Source organism: Peromyscus californicus, unplaced genomic scaffold (genome assembly GCF_007827085.1).
Source record: "Peromyscus californicus insignis strain IS unplaced genomic scaffold, ASM782708v3 Scaffold_12__1_contigs__length_115047231, whole genome shotgun sequence".
NCBI lineage: Eukaryota > Metazoa > Chordata > Mammalia > Rodentia > Cricetidae > Peromyscus > Peromyscus californicus.
The window spans coordinates 63,285,437-63,304,102 of NW_026294413.1; the positions used below are offsets into that span (position 1 = coordinate 63,285,437).

An 18,666-nucleotide genomic window follows, 5' to 3' on the forward strand; every position below is an offset into this window, starting at 1 on the left:
CTCACCAGTACACAAGGCTGTTTTCAAAAGCTATTTTGGTGTCCATGTTATGCATTTGCTATAACAATGGCGACTATGGAGTTGAGCCTTCCTTTGTGCCCAAATCCAGGGTGCTCAAGCCTTTGTGTCAAATGGTAGAGTTTTTGTACAGAACCTACACACATTCTTTTTAACACTTTAAATTACCTGTAGCTAACTTGTAACTAGCACAAAGTAAATAGAGGATAACAACAAAAGTCTGTATAATGTTTAGCGTGCACACACACACACACACACACACACACACACACACACACACACACACATTCTTATGTGCATGTATGTGTGAGCAGGTACCCTGCACATGTACTCTCATGTGCTTGGAGGCCAGAGGTCAGCCATGAGTCAATCTCAGAAGTCCTACACCTTGTCTTTTGAGGCAGGTTCCCTCACTGGACCTGGAGGCTTGATGATTAGGCTAGGCTGTGAGCCCTAGGGATCTGTCTGTCTCTGATTCCCTAGTGCTGAGATTCCAAGCATAAGCTACTGTGCCTGCCTTTTTATGTGGGTACAGGGAGTTGAATTCAGGTCCTCCTCATGCTTGCACAGAAAGCATTTTACTGACTGAACTGTTTACCCAACGCTAAGTAAATGCACAGTTTAAAAATATATACATCATCCCCCATCCCCCATCTCCCCTTCCACCCCCCACCCCCACCCCCACCCCCGTGGAAGGCCGACTGCATTTACTTGGTGTCCAAATCTCTGTAAGCATTCAGAAGTGTTCATGTTTAATCTTTTTTTTTTTTGAAATGTATTATTATTGTGCATGTGTGTATACATGATTAGGGAGGAGCCCTGATGTCTGAGTTATCTGCTGCCACCTTTATGGGGTCCAAACTCCAGCTGTCAGCCTTGAGTGGCAGGTGCTTAATCTGCTGAGCATCTCATTGGTCCCTTAACATTTAGTCTCATTTAATCTCCATAGGACTCCAGGAACGGGGTATTATCATCGTGTACATTTTACAGGTGAGCAAGCTGAGCAGAGAAACTTGCCCAAAGTAACACAGCTATTGGCTGGCGGAGCCAGAATTTGAATCTAGGCAATCTGCCCACAAAGACTCTGTGTGGAAAAAGTGGGGAAAGCCATTTTCCTTGTGGCTGCTGTTGCCGCCGGTACATTAGGAACAATGAGGAAAAGAGCCCTAAATCTTCCTTCAAGCACAACAGCACCAGGGAGCCGGTAGCCAGAAGTCTAGGCAACTCCGGAGCAGAGCTGCTCATTCGCGGAGGCAAGGAGCTTGCAGAATTTCCTCAGCCACACTCCCGGTCCCTCAGCAATCATTAATAGGCAATGAAGCACTGGAGGAAAGGGAATTCCCAGAGACCAGGGAGAGCGGGAAGCCCAGACTGCTCAAGACACCGGTCTCAGCAGGGTGCGAGCCCATCCATTTGCTTGGAGACAGCTGAAATAAACAAATCAACCAGTTCTCCGTTTGGCGACTGTTTCTCGTGGTTGCCCTGTCTGTGGGAGATAGCCGATACCCCGTAGCTATTTGAAGAAAACCTGAGCACTGGGTCCCTGATTAAGAGGTTCGTGGGACTACGGTTGCACCACGGAATTACCGCCAGGAAGCTTCGTCCAGGCTGGCGTCCCTCGAAGGGATTGTAGGCAGGCAGCTTGGGCTAAAATCCCTTTCTCTGGTCTCCTATTCAGCCTTAGGCAGACTTTAGCTGTCAAACCACTGTTTACAGTGAAGATCGAAGATAAGACACCCCACCAGTAGTCTAGGGGCAGGTCCAAAGCCTGAGCTGAATTAGAAAAGACAGTCAGGGAAACCCAGGAAGTCCTCGCTTTTCTGAGTGAGCCATTGGGCCCTTGAGAGGATCCTTTTGGAATGACAGTGGCTGACACTATGCAGAGGCCACCTCAGATGGGGGGTGGGGCAAAAGCCTCCTTTAAACCCCTAGATAAATGTCCCCTGAAGGGAATGGCTAGATGCTAGGCTCCTCAGGCCCATGTCCTGAAGCTACTTAGGGAAAAACACACAAAAAACTCATTTGGCCAATATATATAAATTCGAAAACATCTTTTAAATTTTTTTTTTTTTTTTTTTTGGTTTTTCGAGACAGGGTTTCTCTGTGTAGCTTTGCGCCTTTCCTGGAACTCACTTGGTAGCCCAGGCTGGCCTCGAACTCACAGAGATCCGCCTGGCTCTGCCTCCCGAGTGCTGGGATTAAAGGCGTGCGCCACCACCGCCCGGCTTTCTTTTAAATTTTTACAGACTTTTCCTTAAAAAAAAAAAATTCCCAAGTTTATCCTTGACATGAATTGGTTAAGAACTTGAAAAACAGTCACCAAAAGAAAACATTGTCCAAGGGTCAGTCTGTCTGCCTGCCTACCTGTCTGTCTATCTATCTATCTATCTATCTATCTATCTATCTATCTATCTATCTAATTTTCAGTCTAATCCTCAAAGTACCTGCCATTGTCTACTGCACTCTCGCTGAAGAGCCATCTTTCCCTCTGTAGAATGGAAACAAGCTAGCTCAGACTGGTAAGTGCCGTGTGACTTAGATGAGGATTGTCCTTGTGAAGTTCTTAGCCCGAGAAGCAGCTGTAGTAAGTGCCTAATACAAGTCATTCTTGGCAGATGAGAGGCTATGTGCTGGCATTGTGCCAAGGGCTCAAGACCCCATGTGGTCCCAGCCCCACCTCCACGGAGGTTCTCAGGGGTCCTAGAACCTGACCGGCCAGCATCAACAAGGAAACAATTCTCAGGAACTCGCCCCACACAGCCAGGAGCAGGGGCCAGGCAAGCTGTGATTTAACTTTAGGAGACTGATGCTGGGCCAAGCTGAGAACCACCAGTGAATACACAAAACACATCTGACTTGTATTTCTTGGTGATTCAAGGTTTTAGTGAACTGAGTTCCTATGCTTAGAATTTTTTTTTTCCCCCAGAGGCATGGTGGTATATGCCAGTACCTAGCACTCATGAGTCTGAAGCAGGAGGCTTTTAACTTTGTGGCCAGCCTGGCCTATATAGCAAGACCTTGTCTCTAAAAGCAAAACAAAACAAAACAACAACAAAACAACCCTTCCCCCCCCCCCCCCACATTCTTCAGTTCTTGAACACATCAAAAAGTAATGTGTGAGCTGGGCGGCAGCACTCGGGAGGCAGAGCCAGGTGGATCTCTGTGAGTTCAAGGTCAGCCTGGTCTACAGAGCGAGATCCAGGACAGGCACCAAAGCTACATAGAGAAACCCTGTCTCGTAAAACAAACAAAGAGCTGTCCATCCTCTGCATACTTTAACAACTATAAATGCTGTGTATTAGAAATAAGTTATTTAATAATTAGTTAGTATTTGTCAGAGCACTGATCGAAGCAGAGGAGCTCCTGGGAAGGACTGAGACAGCTACTGAGTTCAGCATCGGGTTTCATGGTCAGTGGCACTCAGCGTTGGGGTCTGGCTCCCTGCATTGTCAGGGATCTTCTCTGAATGCCAGGATCTTTTGATGTTCTGTTTTACAGGGTTTTGTTGGTTGTTTGAACAGGGTCGTCCCATGTAGCCCAGGCTGACCTCAAACTCAAGATCCGCTTGCCTCTACCTCCCAAGTGATGGGCTTAAAGACATGTGCCACCACTGCCAGGCATATTTTGCAGACTTTCAAGGGGCTGCCTGGCAGATTCTTCACAAGCTGCTCCTGGAGAGCTGAAGTTTTGCCTCCCAGCATGCCTGAATGATAGCATCTGACAGAACACTCTTCACTATCCATCAGCTCTACACAGAGATTTGCCGAACCACTCCACAACGAGAAATTAAATTAGTCTTCTGCATTCAGACTTGTAGAACACATTTCCACCAGGAAGGGATCTGTTCAGAAGACCAAACCCACAAGTACAGGGAACACTTAACCAAGTTACGTAACATATTCTCTGTGCTTCACTTTTGTGTTTTATTTAAAAAGATAACAATCACTATTCAGAAGTTATTCTCATCAACAGCCAATTCAAAAACGATTTGATGTTAAAAAAGGAAGATCTGGGCCAAAATATTTTCCATAAGATATTAAATAACCGATGCAAAACTCACTACTTACTTTGCGTATGCAGCTATGCGCCATGCAAACTGGACAGCCATACTCAGTCTTCAAGTGGATATGGTCCAGCTAGACTTCTAAGTGGTGTTTCAGGAACACTGTGGGAGGAGAGCCAGGACTTGCCTAAGCGCCAGCATTCACTCTACTTCCTGGGCTATTTCTGTGAACCCAGCTTCCAGGAAGCCAGGCTTTCCTGCCCCTGCCCCTTCACAGCAAGTAGCCTCTCCTGTTAAGTGACGACCATGCGTGGGAACTGTAAGACAACAGAGTCTAGACAGGTTTTAATGTGATTTGGACGTGGTGTCCCTCCCTCCCCCGCCCCCACCAATAGTCACAGGCTGCAAGTTTAGTGTTCAGTGTGGCAGTATCGAGTCCTTTAAGGACTGAGACCTAAGGGAAGGTGACTAGGTCCCTAGGGCCCTGCCTTAGTAAGGATAAATGTGCGCATTAGACTGGTTAGCTTCTGGAATGCTTGGTTTCAAAGAAGCCTGGCATTTCCCCTGAATCTCCAGCTCCCTGTCTCTCCACGTGATCCCCCCCATCCCCCCCACCCCCCACCCCCCACCCCCGACACACACTATCCTGGGTGTCAAGTCTTCACCATTTTATGACGTAGTTAAAAGGCCCTCACCAGGGTCAAGCAGGTATCAGTGCATGTTTGGAGCTAGAAAAACCAATCCACAAGCTAGGATTTTTTTTTGTAAAGCCACAGCAAAAAGCCCGACACCATGCCCACTGTGTCTGAACTACACAGCACAGGTCTTGATGGCCAAGCAGTAGAAATAGTGTAAGAGAATCTGGACAAAAGCAGCAAAACCTGAATAACAAACAACAACAGCTGTCTGCTGAGGAACTTGCTAAAGGTCCTCAGCCTCTGAGGGCAGGGGACAGCCTAGCAGACAAGCCCTGAGAAGACGGTGGGGCTGAGATGCATGACCCCTGCTCAGACACTGGTGCAAGATGCATATTAGGCAGGAAGGAGCTGCTTGTGTTCAGGAGGTCACAACGTTTAGTTCATTTATTCCACGAAGGCTGACAGTCTCTTTTGGGTGCCTGACGCAAGAAACGGGAGACAAATGGGATTTACAAGGATGAGTGAGCAGAGTGTGAAGGGGGCTCACTACTGTTCTGACTGGAGGGAAGACACACAAGTGTCTCACAGCTCCACGTCACCACTGCGGCAGGTAAGCCAAGCCAAGAACCCACTGACCCAGCAAATTCAGAGAGGCGTTGGTCTTGTTAGAGGTAGAAAATGGTTAGACTGAACTATATGGTTTTGCTGTGGTGCCAGAGGACAGAGCAGTGGTCTCTACAGCATCTCTTCACTAACAAGGTCACAAGTCCGCAAGAAGGATGATGCTTAGAAATAGTGAGATTGAAGGACCACTAAGAGAGAGGGTGTTCTGACCTCTAGAGAAAATATAGTCAACTGGGTGAACACTACTGCAAAAGAACAAAAGAGGAGACCAAAGTCCCCTTCATTCACATATACACCCGCCCACCCAAGGACAGTGACCTGTGAATGCTGATGCTTCCCCACCTGGGATGCTCCATTTACGATTCTCTGTCTACGATGGGGCAAAGCTGTCTGCTGCAGTAGTAAACTGCACTTTGGTTTTGAATTTGCATTCCCCCACCCCCAAGTCAGCAGGACTTGATCTTTCCTGTTCAGTGCTGGGGAGTAGCGGTGGCGACAGATCTCTGTGCTGCTGAGCTCATAGTTGGCAGGCTTTGTGCTTAAAGGCTCCGTAAGATGGATTTATCAGGATGTGAATTAAGGAGCATCTACAATTCAAATTATCCAGAGAATGGAAAGAGTGAGACAGAAGCCCCGCCTGATTATACAGACCTAGTCTAACCTCAATACCAGAATCCATGCATACTAGGTGTTGTATTTAAAAAACGGCGGGAAGCCGGGCGGTGGTGGCGCACGCCTTTAATCCCAGCACTCGGGAGGCAGAGCCAGGCGGATCGCTGTGAGTTCGAGGCCAGCCTGGGCTACCAAGTGAGTCCCAGGAAAGGTGCAAAGCTACACAGAGAAACCCTGTCTCGAAAAACCAAAAAAAAAAAAAAAAAAAAAAAAAAAAACGGCGGGAAAGTCACAGCATCCAACAGGGTCCATATAGGAGGTTTATTGAGAGGAAGGGGAGAGACAAGGGGTAGAGAAGTAGGCAGAGACCAGTCCCTGGGGACAAGGAAGGGAAAGAGAAAGGAGATGGAGATGGGCAAGGCCCGCCTTTTGTAAGGAAACTAGCGAATGCACACAGGAGGTGCCCTTAGTGGCTGCAGCTGAGGTTATATCCTGTCAGAACCCCAAGGGCAGGCCAGTACAGATGCCTAAATGCCAACATTAGGGATCTCTGAGTCAGTGTGGACTATAAACAGGGAGACAAAGTATGCCCAAATCAGACGCTGGCAAATGACTCTGAGAATGCGTCTTATACAACTGTCATGACCAAGGAGGAAGAGCAAAGATGGAGTCAGAGAAGGAAATAAAGGGGAAGCTGTCAATTCCATTGCGTTAAAAAAAATACAGAAGAAATAAAAGTCCCCACAGGAAGATGGACTCAGCAAGCAAGATCTGTGTTGGAAAGCAGTAGTGTCTGAGTTAAGATAGTAGCATAAAAACAAGATGGAGAACATGGCAGTTTGTTTTGTTAGATTGGAAACATTTTCCCTATTCTCTTTTTACTTTTTATTAATAGAGAGGAAATCAACAATATGTCATAATCACAGACAAGGCAGGCATACACCAGTAGCTGACACAGTTACTCTTCCTTATGGTGCCAAAAGCAACCGTGGAAGGAAACGTTTGATTTGGTTTATGGTTCCAGAGGATAAGAGTCACAAAGGCAGCAAGTACCAGGAGCAGGAAGCTGAGATCATATTTCCATCCACACACAGGAAGCAGAGGGAGCCAAAGATGAGGTTATAAACCAACAGAGTCAGCCTACAGTGACATACTTCCTCCAGCAAGGCTGCACCTCCCATAACCTCTCCAAACAGTACCACCAGCTGTTCCAATACCTGAGCAATACCTGTGGTGACAGCAGTCCTTAGCAAGAGCCCAAAAGCCTTATGGGTGATTTTTGTTTGTTTGTTTCCTTATCCAAGGTTGGTCCCTGAGCAGAAGCTCTCCCTTTTTGTGTATGATCTACTTTATGATTATAAAATTATTTCTCTTATCATCATTGCTATTTTCCGATTCCCTTGCAAGCATCCCCAAACAAGAGCATGTTCCCATGATCCAGCATCAGGTCTACCACATAATAGATGCTCCATAACATTTTGATGAGTGAAAAACAAATGGTCATTTACCTGCAAGCCATGTTTCTCCACCACCTCCCCTTATAGAGTCAAAGATCTGGGAGAGGCAGGCTGAGCAGGAGCCCAAGTTACACCATATCTTCAGGCTTCAGTTTTACAACTCCATTTCCTCTACCTGGAGCCAACAAAGGTAAAGGAGGTGCCATTATGTGCACCCTACCCACCCACTCACTCACACTATACCAGGAATCCCATAGCTAACAAGAAATGCAGCCTAAAGTTAAAACAAGATGGCGTGTTCCCTGTCAAACTTGCAAGTTTCAAAGCATAACATCTGGCCGGGCAGTGGTGGTGCAGGCCTTTAATCCCAGCACTTGCGAGGCAGAGGTGGTGAATCTCTTGAGTTCAGAGGACAGCCAGGACTACACAGAGAAAACTTGTCTTTAAAAAACAAAAACAAAAACAAAAACAAAAACAAAAAAACCCACAAAAACCCAGGCCGGGTGGTGGTGACACACACCTTTAATCCCAGCACTCAGGAGCAAAGGCAGTCATATCTCTATGAGTTTGAGGCTAACCTGGGCTACAGAGTGAGTTCCAGGACAGGCGCCAAAGCTACACAGAGAAACCCTGTCTCGAAAAACCAAAAAAAAAAAAAAAAAAAAAGAAAGAAAAAAGAAACAAACAAATAAACAAAAAACCCCAAAACACCAAAAAACAAACAAACAAACAAATAAAAGCATAACATCTGGGGTTGGAAGAAAAATCAGTCCTATCCCTGAATGGGGTGAAAAACAACATCAGCTCTCTGCAAGGCACTCAGCAGTGTATACTAAAAGCCTTAAGGATAGTGTGCTTGGACCTGACCCCACATACACTATATGAAACACTACCTGGTACTCCATTAGCATGTACAATATTTTGTATCACTGAAAGTAAAATAAAAACTGCACTAAGCATTTCACTGCTGGGAATCTAAGGCAAAGGGCCAAGAAGCTTGTGGATTATACGGAGATTCCACTGCAGATTTATTCCTGAGAGTTAAGTATACAAGCAAGCTCAAAGGAAATGGGGATTTCTATATATGTGAACTACAGTCCACCCAGAAATTAGAACCCTACCACGTTTGGAGAATAATAGGGAACAGAACTTCAAAACCTATTAAATGCGTGCGCGTGCCTGTGTGTGCGTGTGTGTGTGTGGGGGGGTGGGGTGGGTGGATTTAAAATGTATCCTATGGCTACTTTTAAAAAGTATTTTCATGAATTCTGGATGGTTCAATTTGACTGACTCAGGACACGGAAGCTGACCGAAGCTACATTACTGCCGTCTCCATTATCACCTCCACCACTGCGCCCCTCCCTCCAAAGACTCCAGCATTTTAACAGGAAAGCCAAGGAAAGCAAGCCTCAGCAGTCTAGAGAACAGAGTGGATGGTACGTGGTGGTAGATTTAAAAGCTTCCTTGAAGACAGAGCAGATACAGACGGCACATTAGGCCACCCCACCAAAACAGGGTGGAGTGTTGCAGCCCAGAATATCCACAAAGAGCCCTACGGAAAGAAGATGAGAGACAAGTTTCGGAGTAAAACCTCACGGAAGTGGGTTTGGGGTCTATAAAGTTAAGGGTGAGAAAAGAAAAAGAACTGAATTGGCATTAACTGGAAACCACCTGGCACCCACTCCCTCTCCCCGTCCTAGCCAGTCCTTAGCAATTTAGAGGGCTCTCCTGAGGAGAACAGAAGGAGCCTGCCTGGGAGAATTATTGCCCTTCAGCACGTCCCACCCACAGGTGCAGAGGCCATTCCAGGAGGAATTCTGGGGAAGCAGCCTTAGATCACGGCTCCCAGAATGCTTTGCCAGGGCTTTACTCTGAAATACAAACAGGCCGTGTTCACACTGGGAAGGGAAAGCTCATGGGTAACGAAAACGGGCAGTTCAGAGCTGCCGTCGCTAAATCCCCAAATCCATGCACGAGACCTAACCACCTCTGTGATGGTATTCACAGGGGCGGGGCCTTAGGATGCCAGGGCAGAGCCCTCATGGTGGATTATGGACTTTCAAGCATCATGTTGAAAGTGGATCTTGGCATTCTTCAGGCACCAGACCTGGTGGAGTTTTGATATGGGTCTTGCAGACACCAGAACTGTGAGAAAGGAATGTCACCCAGTCTATGGTATTTTGTTGCAGCAGGACACAGAGACTAAGAATGTAAATATATAAATACTGGGAGAGTAGCCTCATGCAGAGAACATCTTGATGTCTTGCCTGAATTGACATAATTTATATCAACTACTCTCTGAAGAAACCATTTTATTTAAATAAAAAGTTCGTGTGTTTATTGCCTTCTTTACTTTGGATTTTACTTTATTTTATTTTCTTATTCCATTTTATTGAATACTTGATAACCATTTTCCTGGCTCCTTAGGACTACATGGTAGAGATTTTGATCATCAATGCCTTTCTCTGGGTACCGCATGGACTGTGCCCAGGACGCTTTACAGTGTTCCTGGTGAGCCTGAGCACCTAGCCATTCTGTGGTTATCTTGAATTATTCCCCTCCCCCCTTTTAATAGATCTACTTTAATTTCTAGTATTTCCTTTCCCTGATAGAGTTATAAAAAGCTTTATTTATCCCTCCATGACTCTGGCAAGCATAAAGTTCTTTCCTTTTTTTTTTTTCTACTCTTATCATCCCTTCATGTGGGACTTAATCAGAAGGTTCCCAGGAATACAGTTTTCACACAGGAAGCGGGTTTCTAACCCTGCCAGTTCCCCCAGTGTTTGCAGGAGCCACAGCCTCGGGGACATGTAGTCTTTTAGATATGACCCTAGGCTGGCTCAGACCAGTGGTTCTGCTTTATCTGGGATCTCCAGCGAATTTAGAGATAAAGAGTTTTTCTCTTGCTGTCTCTTTCTCTACAAGATGATCGGGTATTCCGTTTCTTTCCTCTGGTTCTACTTTGAGATCTGCAGTGTAGGGTCTCTGTGAAGGGGGCAGGGTCCTCACCTTGAACCTGCCAAGTTTGCTCTGGTCTGAGGGTCAGCTCTGGTGGCCGCAGCTCCAGGAGATTCCACACGGGAAACAATCACTGGGTTGTTGGAACTCAGACCCAGAACACAATGTGAGAGCTGTTCTGGCTTGCCTCCTGCTGACCTGCTGCTAGACCAAGAGGCTTCGTCCCCAAGGCACATCCTAGGCTGAAGCCAGGGGAAGAGCAGGTGCTGAGAACTCAGTTATGATGCCTTCTGTGGTGCCATCAAGTACAGTTTCACATACATACATCCGCTGTAAAGAAAACGACCCTTGGTTCTAACAGATGAGAAGTGAAAGACGGGCTATGTTTGGTGGCGGCGGGGGAGGGTATTATATCTTACAGCTTATAGTTCATTAAGAGACATCAGAGCAGGGGGCAGGCCATGGAGTAACACTGCTTCACTGGTTTACTCTTCACTTCTCGCTCAGTTTGCTTTCTTATACCACTCAGAACTACCTGCCCAAGTGAACTGAGCAATCCCAAATCAATCATTAATCAAGACAGTGCCGCACACACACGCCTACAGACCAATCTTGTGGAGACGGTTCCTCAATCCAGGTTCCCTCTTCCCAGATGACTCTGGCTTGTGCCACGTTGGCAGAAAACTAGCCAGCACACCCACCAACCCGATGTTTCCACCAATGTGTTTGAAAAGCATCTTGATATATGATATACTTTGTTCTCTAACTGCAAAAACTTCATGAAAAGGTTGTCACATTGGAACATAGAATTTGGGGGTAACCGAAACCCGTGTTCCCGGGCCACACTCACTCATGGTTAGCTGCAGAATACATCATCTCACTCCCTTTGAGGTCAGAGCTCTGGTTCTCTCTTCTTTTTATTACATATATATATATATATATATATATATATATATATATATATATATATATATGTTTTGGTCAGACTTTATTTACACACACACACACACACACACACAGAGCAAAACCCACAAAAACACAAAATTGGAAACCATAATATATAAACAAAAGATCAGTAAGATAAAATACGTCCAAACAAAGCATAATGAGATGAAAATACCACGGAGTTAATTTTGTGTTGGTCACCTACTGCTAGACATGGGGCCCTTCCTTGAGTGTGGTTTATATACCCAGTAAGACCCCATTCAGCAAACTAGTTTTTCCTTACAAGTGGTTGCAGTTGGAGATGGCTTCTTGGTTAGAGATGGGAGCTCACGTCCACTTACCCTTCTCTGCTCTGGGACCCCGTCTGGCTTGGACCTGTGCCTGCTGCCACATTTTCCGTGAGTTCACGTACACATCAGCCCTGTTGTGTCTAGAAGACATTGTTTCCTTGGTGTCATCCATTCCCTAGGGCTCTTACAATTTTTCTGCCTCTTCTTCTACATAGTACCCTGAGCCCTGAAGGAAAGGGTTTGATGAAGATATCCCATTTATTACTGAGAGTTCCAAGGACTCTTACTCTTTGCACATTGTCCAGTTGTGGGGCTTTGTGTTAGTTCCCATCCACTGCAGGTGGGAGCTTCTTTAATGATGTCTGGGGCACTGATCTATGGCTCTAGCAAAATGTCGTTAGGAATCATTTTACTGATATGTTCCTTCAGCAGAATAGTATTTGGTTTTCCTCTAGGCATATATGGCCTAACCAGTCTCAGACTCTTGGCCACTCTAGCAGTGTCAGACATGGATTCCATCCCGTGGAGTGGACTTTAAATCCAAACCAATAGTGGTTGGTTACTCCCACTTCATTTGTGCTGCTAATGTACCATCGGGCCATGCAGACAGGCTACCATTATAGATCTATCTCAGGGTTTGTAGCTGGGTTGATGGGGTGGTTACCTCTCTCCTCTGGTAGAGTGCAGAATACCTCCCAGTACTGTGAACACGAGGGGTGAAGGCTCTAGTTAGGCACAAGCTCAACTTCTCCACATTCCCTGAGCTATGTAAATGCTGTCTTCAGCAACAGGGCCTTTACCATCAGTTTGTGGAGAACAACCAAAAGCCTTGGCAGTAGCTTGAGTTGTTTGGGGGTCTCCATGGGGCATCTTTGGCCAACAACTCAATTAGATGTAACCCATTCCTGGCACTGAGGTTTGTCTCGGTGGCAAAGAATGTCTAGTTGGGGCTTTCTCCCCCCTGTTCTTTGGTGATTTCATTCAGATTTCTTTCATATATGTATATATTTTTAAATTTTCTACTGTAGGTTTCCATATGACCCCTCCCTACATTTTCCCCTCTTTCCCTCCTCTTCTCTCCCCTTCCCATGCCAGTCTCTCCCCTGTCTCCATAACTATCTATTCTATTTCCCCTTCCTTGAGAGCTCTTCCTCTCCTCCTAGTCCTGTACTCTATGCCTAACCTCTGTGGTTATATGGATTGTAGTATGCATATTGAAGGCTTAAAAGCTAACATCTATATATAAGAGAATGCATACCATATTAATTTTGGGGGGGTCAGGGTTACCTCACTCAGGATGATTTTTTTCTAGCTATATCCATTTACCTGCAAATGTCATGATTTCATTTTTTAATAGCTGAATAATATTTAATTGTGTAAATATATCACATTTTCATTATCCATTCATCTATTGATGGGCATCTGTTTCCAGTTCTGTCTATTATGAATATAGCACGATAAACCTAGATGAGCAAGAGTCTCTATAGTAGGCTATAGAGTCCTCCAGGTATATGCTCAAATGTGGTATAGCTGGATCTTGAGATAGATTGATTCCCAGCTTCCTGAACTGCCATACTGATTTTCATAGTGGCTGCACAAGTTTGAACTCCCATCAGCAATAGGTGAGTGTTCCCCTTACTCCACATTCTTGCCAGCATGAGCTGTCATTTGTTTTTTTTCATTTATTCATTTTTCTTTTATGTGCATTGGTGTTTTGCCTGCATGTATGTCTATGTGAGGCTGTAAGATCTCCTGGAACTGGAGTTACAGATAACTGTGAGCCATTATGTGGATACTGGGAATTGAACCCAGGTCCTCTGGAAGAGCAGCTAGTGCTCTTAACTGTTGAGCCATCTCTCCAGCCCAATAATTTGCTTTATTGATCTTGACTATTCTTGACTATTGAGTTGGAATTTTAAAGTAGTTTTGATTTGCAAACCCTTGGAGAATAAGGATGTTGAACATTTCTTTAAGTGTTTCTTGTCCATTTTGTTTCATCTTTTGGGAACTCTGTTTAGTCTGCACCCTATTTAAATTGGGTTATCTGTTTTCTTGATGTTCAATTTTTGAGTTCTTTATATATTTTATGTATTAACCCTCTATCAGATATGTAATTGTTAAATCTCTTCCCTTTCTATAGATTGCTGCTTTGTCTGAATGATGCTGTCCTTTGCTGTGCGGAAGCTTTTCAGTTTCACGAGGTCCCACTTATTAATTAATTGTTGGTCTTGAGGTCCCACTTATTAATTGTTGGTTTTAGTGCCTGTGCTATTGGTGTCATGTTCAGAAAGCCTTTTCCTGTGCCATTGAGCTCAAAACTACTTCCTACTTTTTATTCTATCAGATTTAGGGTCTCTGACCTTTTGTTGAGGTCTTTGATCCATTTGGAGTTGAGTTTTGTGCAGGGTGATAAATATGGATCTATTTGCATTCTTCTGTATCAGCCATCCAGTTTGACCAGCACCATTTGTTTGTTGAAAATGTTTTTTCTAGTGTGTATTTCTGACTTCCTTATAAAAAATTAGGTGTCCGTAGGTATGTGGATTAACTCAATTCCATTGATCGACATGTATGTTTTATGCTAATACCATGTTGTTTTAATTACTATAGCTCTGTAGTATGATTGGAGGTCAAGGATTGTGATACTTGTAGCAATTCTTTTATTATTCAGGACTTCAGGACTGTTTTAGCTGGTCCGTTTTTTGTGTTTCTATATGAAGTTGAAAATTGTCCTTTCAATTTCTGTGAAGAATTGTGTTGGAATTTTGATGGGGATTGCACTGAATCTGTAGATTGGTTTTTTTAGGATGACCATTTTCAGTATATTAATCCTACTTATCCATGGGCATGGGAGAACCTTCCATCTTCTGGTATCATCTCCAATGTCTTATGCTTTTTATTATACAAGTCTTTCTCCTTTCACTTGCTTGGTTAGAATTATCCTAAGATTTTTGTTTTGTTTGGTTTTTTGAGGCTGGGTAATAACCAGTTCCCTGATTTCTTTCTCAGTCCATTTGCCATTTGTATATAGGAAGGCTGCTGATTTTTGTGTGCTAATTATGTATCTTGATACTTTACTGAAAGTTTATCAGTTGTAGGAGTTTCCTGGTGGAGTTTTTAGGGTCTTTGATGTATAAAATTCTATCATCTGTTTATATATAAAGATACCTTGATTTCTTCATTTCCTATTTGCATTGCTGGGGATGACTTCTAAAGAATAGGATTGTGATACCAAAGATCAGAGCGTAAACAACAGAAATCTAGTTCTCGCAGACCGAAAGACTCCAATCCCACCACTAAAGCATCATCATGGCTCGCTCCTCTCAAGGCTGTGCTCCTTGGCTTGTTTGTAGCCATCTTCTCCTGTGCCTTTAGCACTGTCCCTCCAAGTACATTATGACCCAAGTACAAATGAAATGTCCCAATTTCATTTCATGGACACTAGTCAGAGTGGCCAGGACACACCTGGGATCATTTTAACTTAATTGCCTTTTTAAAAGACCCTGCCTCCAAATACAACCACATTTTGAGGGACTCTGCTCTAGAGCATCAGCACCTGAATCTTGAGGAAATACAATTTAGCCCATGGCTATGAACATCTGCTCTTTTGACTTCTTTCCTTTTCATTTCTGCCTTTCTGAAACACACACCCTGTGGCCATTTTCTGCTCTGATTTCATACATTACTCTTTTCTCTTGGCACACATTGAACAGGTGCTTACTAAGCTCCATATTGCCCCTAACACTGCACATGCTCAGAAGCAGAAGTAAGAGCCCAGAAAATTGTGTAATGGCGGTGAACTGTGTGGGAGTTCAGAAGACCCATGTCTCCTTCTGCCTGAAGCAATTGAATCTGAGGAGAGAGGGAGACAGTTAAGATACACTGGAAATGGGGGCTGGAGTTCATCTGGCAGAGAAAATGGCAAAGACATTTCAAAAGAGGATCAAAAAGTACATAAACGTCAAAGCAAGAAAGGGCATGACTGGGAGTTGTGACCTCTGGGAGGAGGTGGAAGTGATGTTGGAGGTTGCTGGAGAATGGGAACAGAAGAGCCTGATCCCCCAACAAAGTGACTGATAATTATTTGAAACATTAACAAGTTAAAGTACCATGTCTAGATTTCTGACACAGTGCACAAAAAATCATTTGCATATTATTTAAATATATCTGCAGCATATGGCTCTTGCTATTTATTAGTCTTTTTTTGTTTGTTTGTTTGGTTTTTTTTTTTATTTTTTGAGACAGGTTTTCTCTGTGTAGTTTTGGTGCCTGTCCTGGATCTCACTCTATAGCCCAGCCTGGCCTTGAACTCACAGAGATCCGCCTGCCTCTGCCTCCTGAGTGCTGGGATTAAAGGTGTGCGCCACCACCGCCCGGCCTATTTATTAGTCTTATAGGAGTCTGCCCGATTCTCAGCTCATGGAAGTAAGGGGCTTCATCTGACATTTTATTTGCATTCATATGCCCCTGTTGTCATTACTGTGTGAGAATAAGAAGTGAATGGAGAGGAATTCTCTCCTTCCTAGGGAAGCATGGTCTCTGCTTCAGCTCTACTGTGAAGGCGTAGATGCTTCCACATGTACATACAAGAAACATGCATATTTAAGGGGCAGTGGTTAAGAGGATTTAAGTCTGCTCTGAGTATTTTCACATCAGTACCTACTTATTAACCTGGTAGCTGGTTCACTTCCCTGTCCAGATAGAGGGATCAGGATCTCTTTAAATTAATTAACATGTAGTAACATTAGTTGACCCTTTTGGTTAAATCCCTCACATTCTTTCTCTGGGAGGGTCTGTGGTGGTTTGAATAAGAATGGCCCCCATAGGCTCATATATTTGAATGCTTAGTCATCAGAGAGTGGCACTGCTTGAGAAGGATTAGGAGGTGTGGCTTTGTTGGAGTAGATGTTGTTATTTATTAAGTTGCACAATGTTATCTATTAAGCAGTACTGTTTACTGTGCGAGAAAAGCCATGAGGCACAACAAAACCCACTATAAGAGTTCATTAAGGGAACAGACAGGGTGTGTGTGTGTGTGCATAGGCCTGTGAAATGACCATGCAGGAAGAGAGAGAAAGAATAGGAGGAGCCTGCTTTTATGGGTTCCTGTCCGCCTGCCTCCCCCACCCCACATGCACGCATAGGCTTAACATAGCTACGCCATGCATGTGCATAGATTGTATGATCACATAGCACATGGGATTACATAGGACTCAAAGCCCTGGGATGACTAAGCATCTTGCCTGGCTACTGGACAGCACATGTGCAGTCATGCAGCTGGGGGAGTGACTAGGAATTCTAATAGATGTAGCCTTGTTGGAGGAAATGTATCACTGGGGTGGGCTTTGGGGTTTCAAAAGCCCAAGCCAGGCTTAGGGTCTCTCTCTTCCTGCTGCCTATGGATCCAAACGTAGAACTCTCAATTACTTCTCCAGCACCATGTCTGCCTGCATGCCATCGTGCTTCCTAGCATGATGAAAATGGACTAAACCTCCAAAACTGTAAACAAGCCCCAGTTCAATGCTTTCCTTTGTAAGAGTTGCTGTGGTCATGGTGTCTCTTCACAGCAGCAAAACACTGATTAAAACAGGGTCCCATTCCATTTTTACACTATTCAACAAAGCCAAACTGCTCTCCCAATGTGACCTTTCCCTACTGGAAGTTTCTTGTCCACAGGTATGATAGACAGCCTGTCAGGAACATTCTCATACTTGTCTGTTATTCTCTGGCTGGCTCCTATTAGTGCTTTTGTTTATGAAGTCTTTAAGGTCACACCCTACCAACGCTCTTCAGCTATGGCACTCAGTGAACTGGAAGTAAATATGCAAACAATGTGTGCTACAAAGGCTTTGTGTATAAGGAATACATTCGGTTCTTTGATAACCAGTGAGATTAGCACTATTATTTTCTTTATTTTGATCAGGTAACATCAAGGAACAAGGAGGTCAAGCTAGTTCCCTCAAAGAGCCCTGGTGGGACCCGAGTCTGGACAGGCCTCAGGGGGAGGCTGAGGTCTCGGTCCCCATGACAGGAACTAAGAAGTTTCCTAGGTCCAGTGCCAGCTTAGTGCTCAGCACTGAAGCCCAAGCAGGTGTTGTGCAGCACTCTCCTCCAGCCCACCCAGGCGCACCAGCTGCTGGCAAGAAAGTGCCCGATGCCCAGGACAGTGCCTGGAGGTGTGGCTCAGCTCAGCCTCTGGTGCCAGGGCACAGACGTCCAGCTCAACAGCCCTGTGTATGGGGCTGGAGGAAGTGGTTAGACTGGGTCATGCTTTCTCCCAGCAGGTGAATCCCCAGAAGGCTTTGGTTTCTAGGAATGAGGCTCAAGGAAGAGATATATTGAGAATGGTGTTACAAATTCGTTTGAATTTTCAGTGGAAACAACAGAGTGTACGTTATAGTTAATAAAACCAATAATAATAATGCCCTCTACTGAACCCTTATTCACAGCAGGTACTGGGACAAGCGAGTCTGTTTCTGTTCTCCTAATGTCTCAAACAACCTCAAGCAAGAGCCAGGCTCTTGTCTGAAAGAGAGACTAGACTGTAGTGATATTTTATTTGTGCACCTCAATAAAGCTTATCTGAAGATCAGAGGAAAAAGCCATCCATTATATTAAACATAGAAGACAGGCAATGGTAGCACACACCTTTAATCACAGCATTCAGAAGGCAGAGATTCATCCGGATCTCTGTGAGTTCAAGGCCACACTGGGAACAGAGCCAGGCGTGGTGGTACACACCTTTATTCCCAGCACTAGTTAACCATAGAGGTCTGGAGGTCTGTATAGAAAGACAGGAAGTGATAGAGCTGGGTAGAAAGAGTAAGTGATGTAGCTGGGTGGAGAGAGGAAGTGAGATGGCAGGGACAGAAAGGATATAGGCAGTAGCTCTCTTTGGAGGCTGAGGAGTTGGTGAGGTGAGGTTGGCTGTGGCTTGTCCTATTCCATGATCTCTCAGTTTTACCCCAATAGCTGGCTCCGGGTTTTTTTTTTTTTATTAATAAGACTGTTTATCAATTTGTCTTACACTAGACTATAAGCCTCAGAGAGGCAACAGCCTCCGGAAGATGAAGCAGAGCCGAGGGTGTGAACCTGGATCTTCTCCACTTTTGGAATCCACC

The 18,666-nt window shown here is 44.7% G+C and overlaps 1 protein-coding gene across 2 annotated transcripts in view; it reads right to left on the bottom strand.

The window, feature by feature from the left end:
- Positions 1 to 18,666, bottom strand: part of Spata13 (spermatogenesis associated 13) — a 222,753-nt gene that overhangs the window by 178,838 nt on the left and 25,249 nt on the right. The window contains exon 1 of one of the 2 annotated variants that reach the window (XM_052733037.1): positions 4,086 to 4,104. The exons of the other annotated variant lie outside the window; for it this stretch is intronic. The gene's annotated coding sequence lies outside the window, so the exon portion shown is untranslated. Of the gene's footprint in view, positions 1 to 4,085; positions 4,105 to 18,666 lie in introns of those variants that run through there. 2 annotated transcript variants of the gene reach the window in all.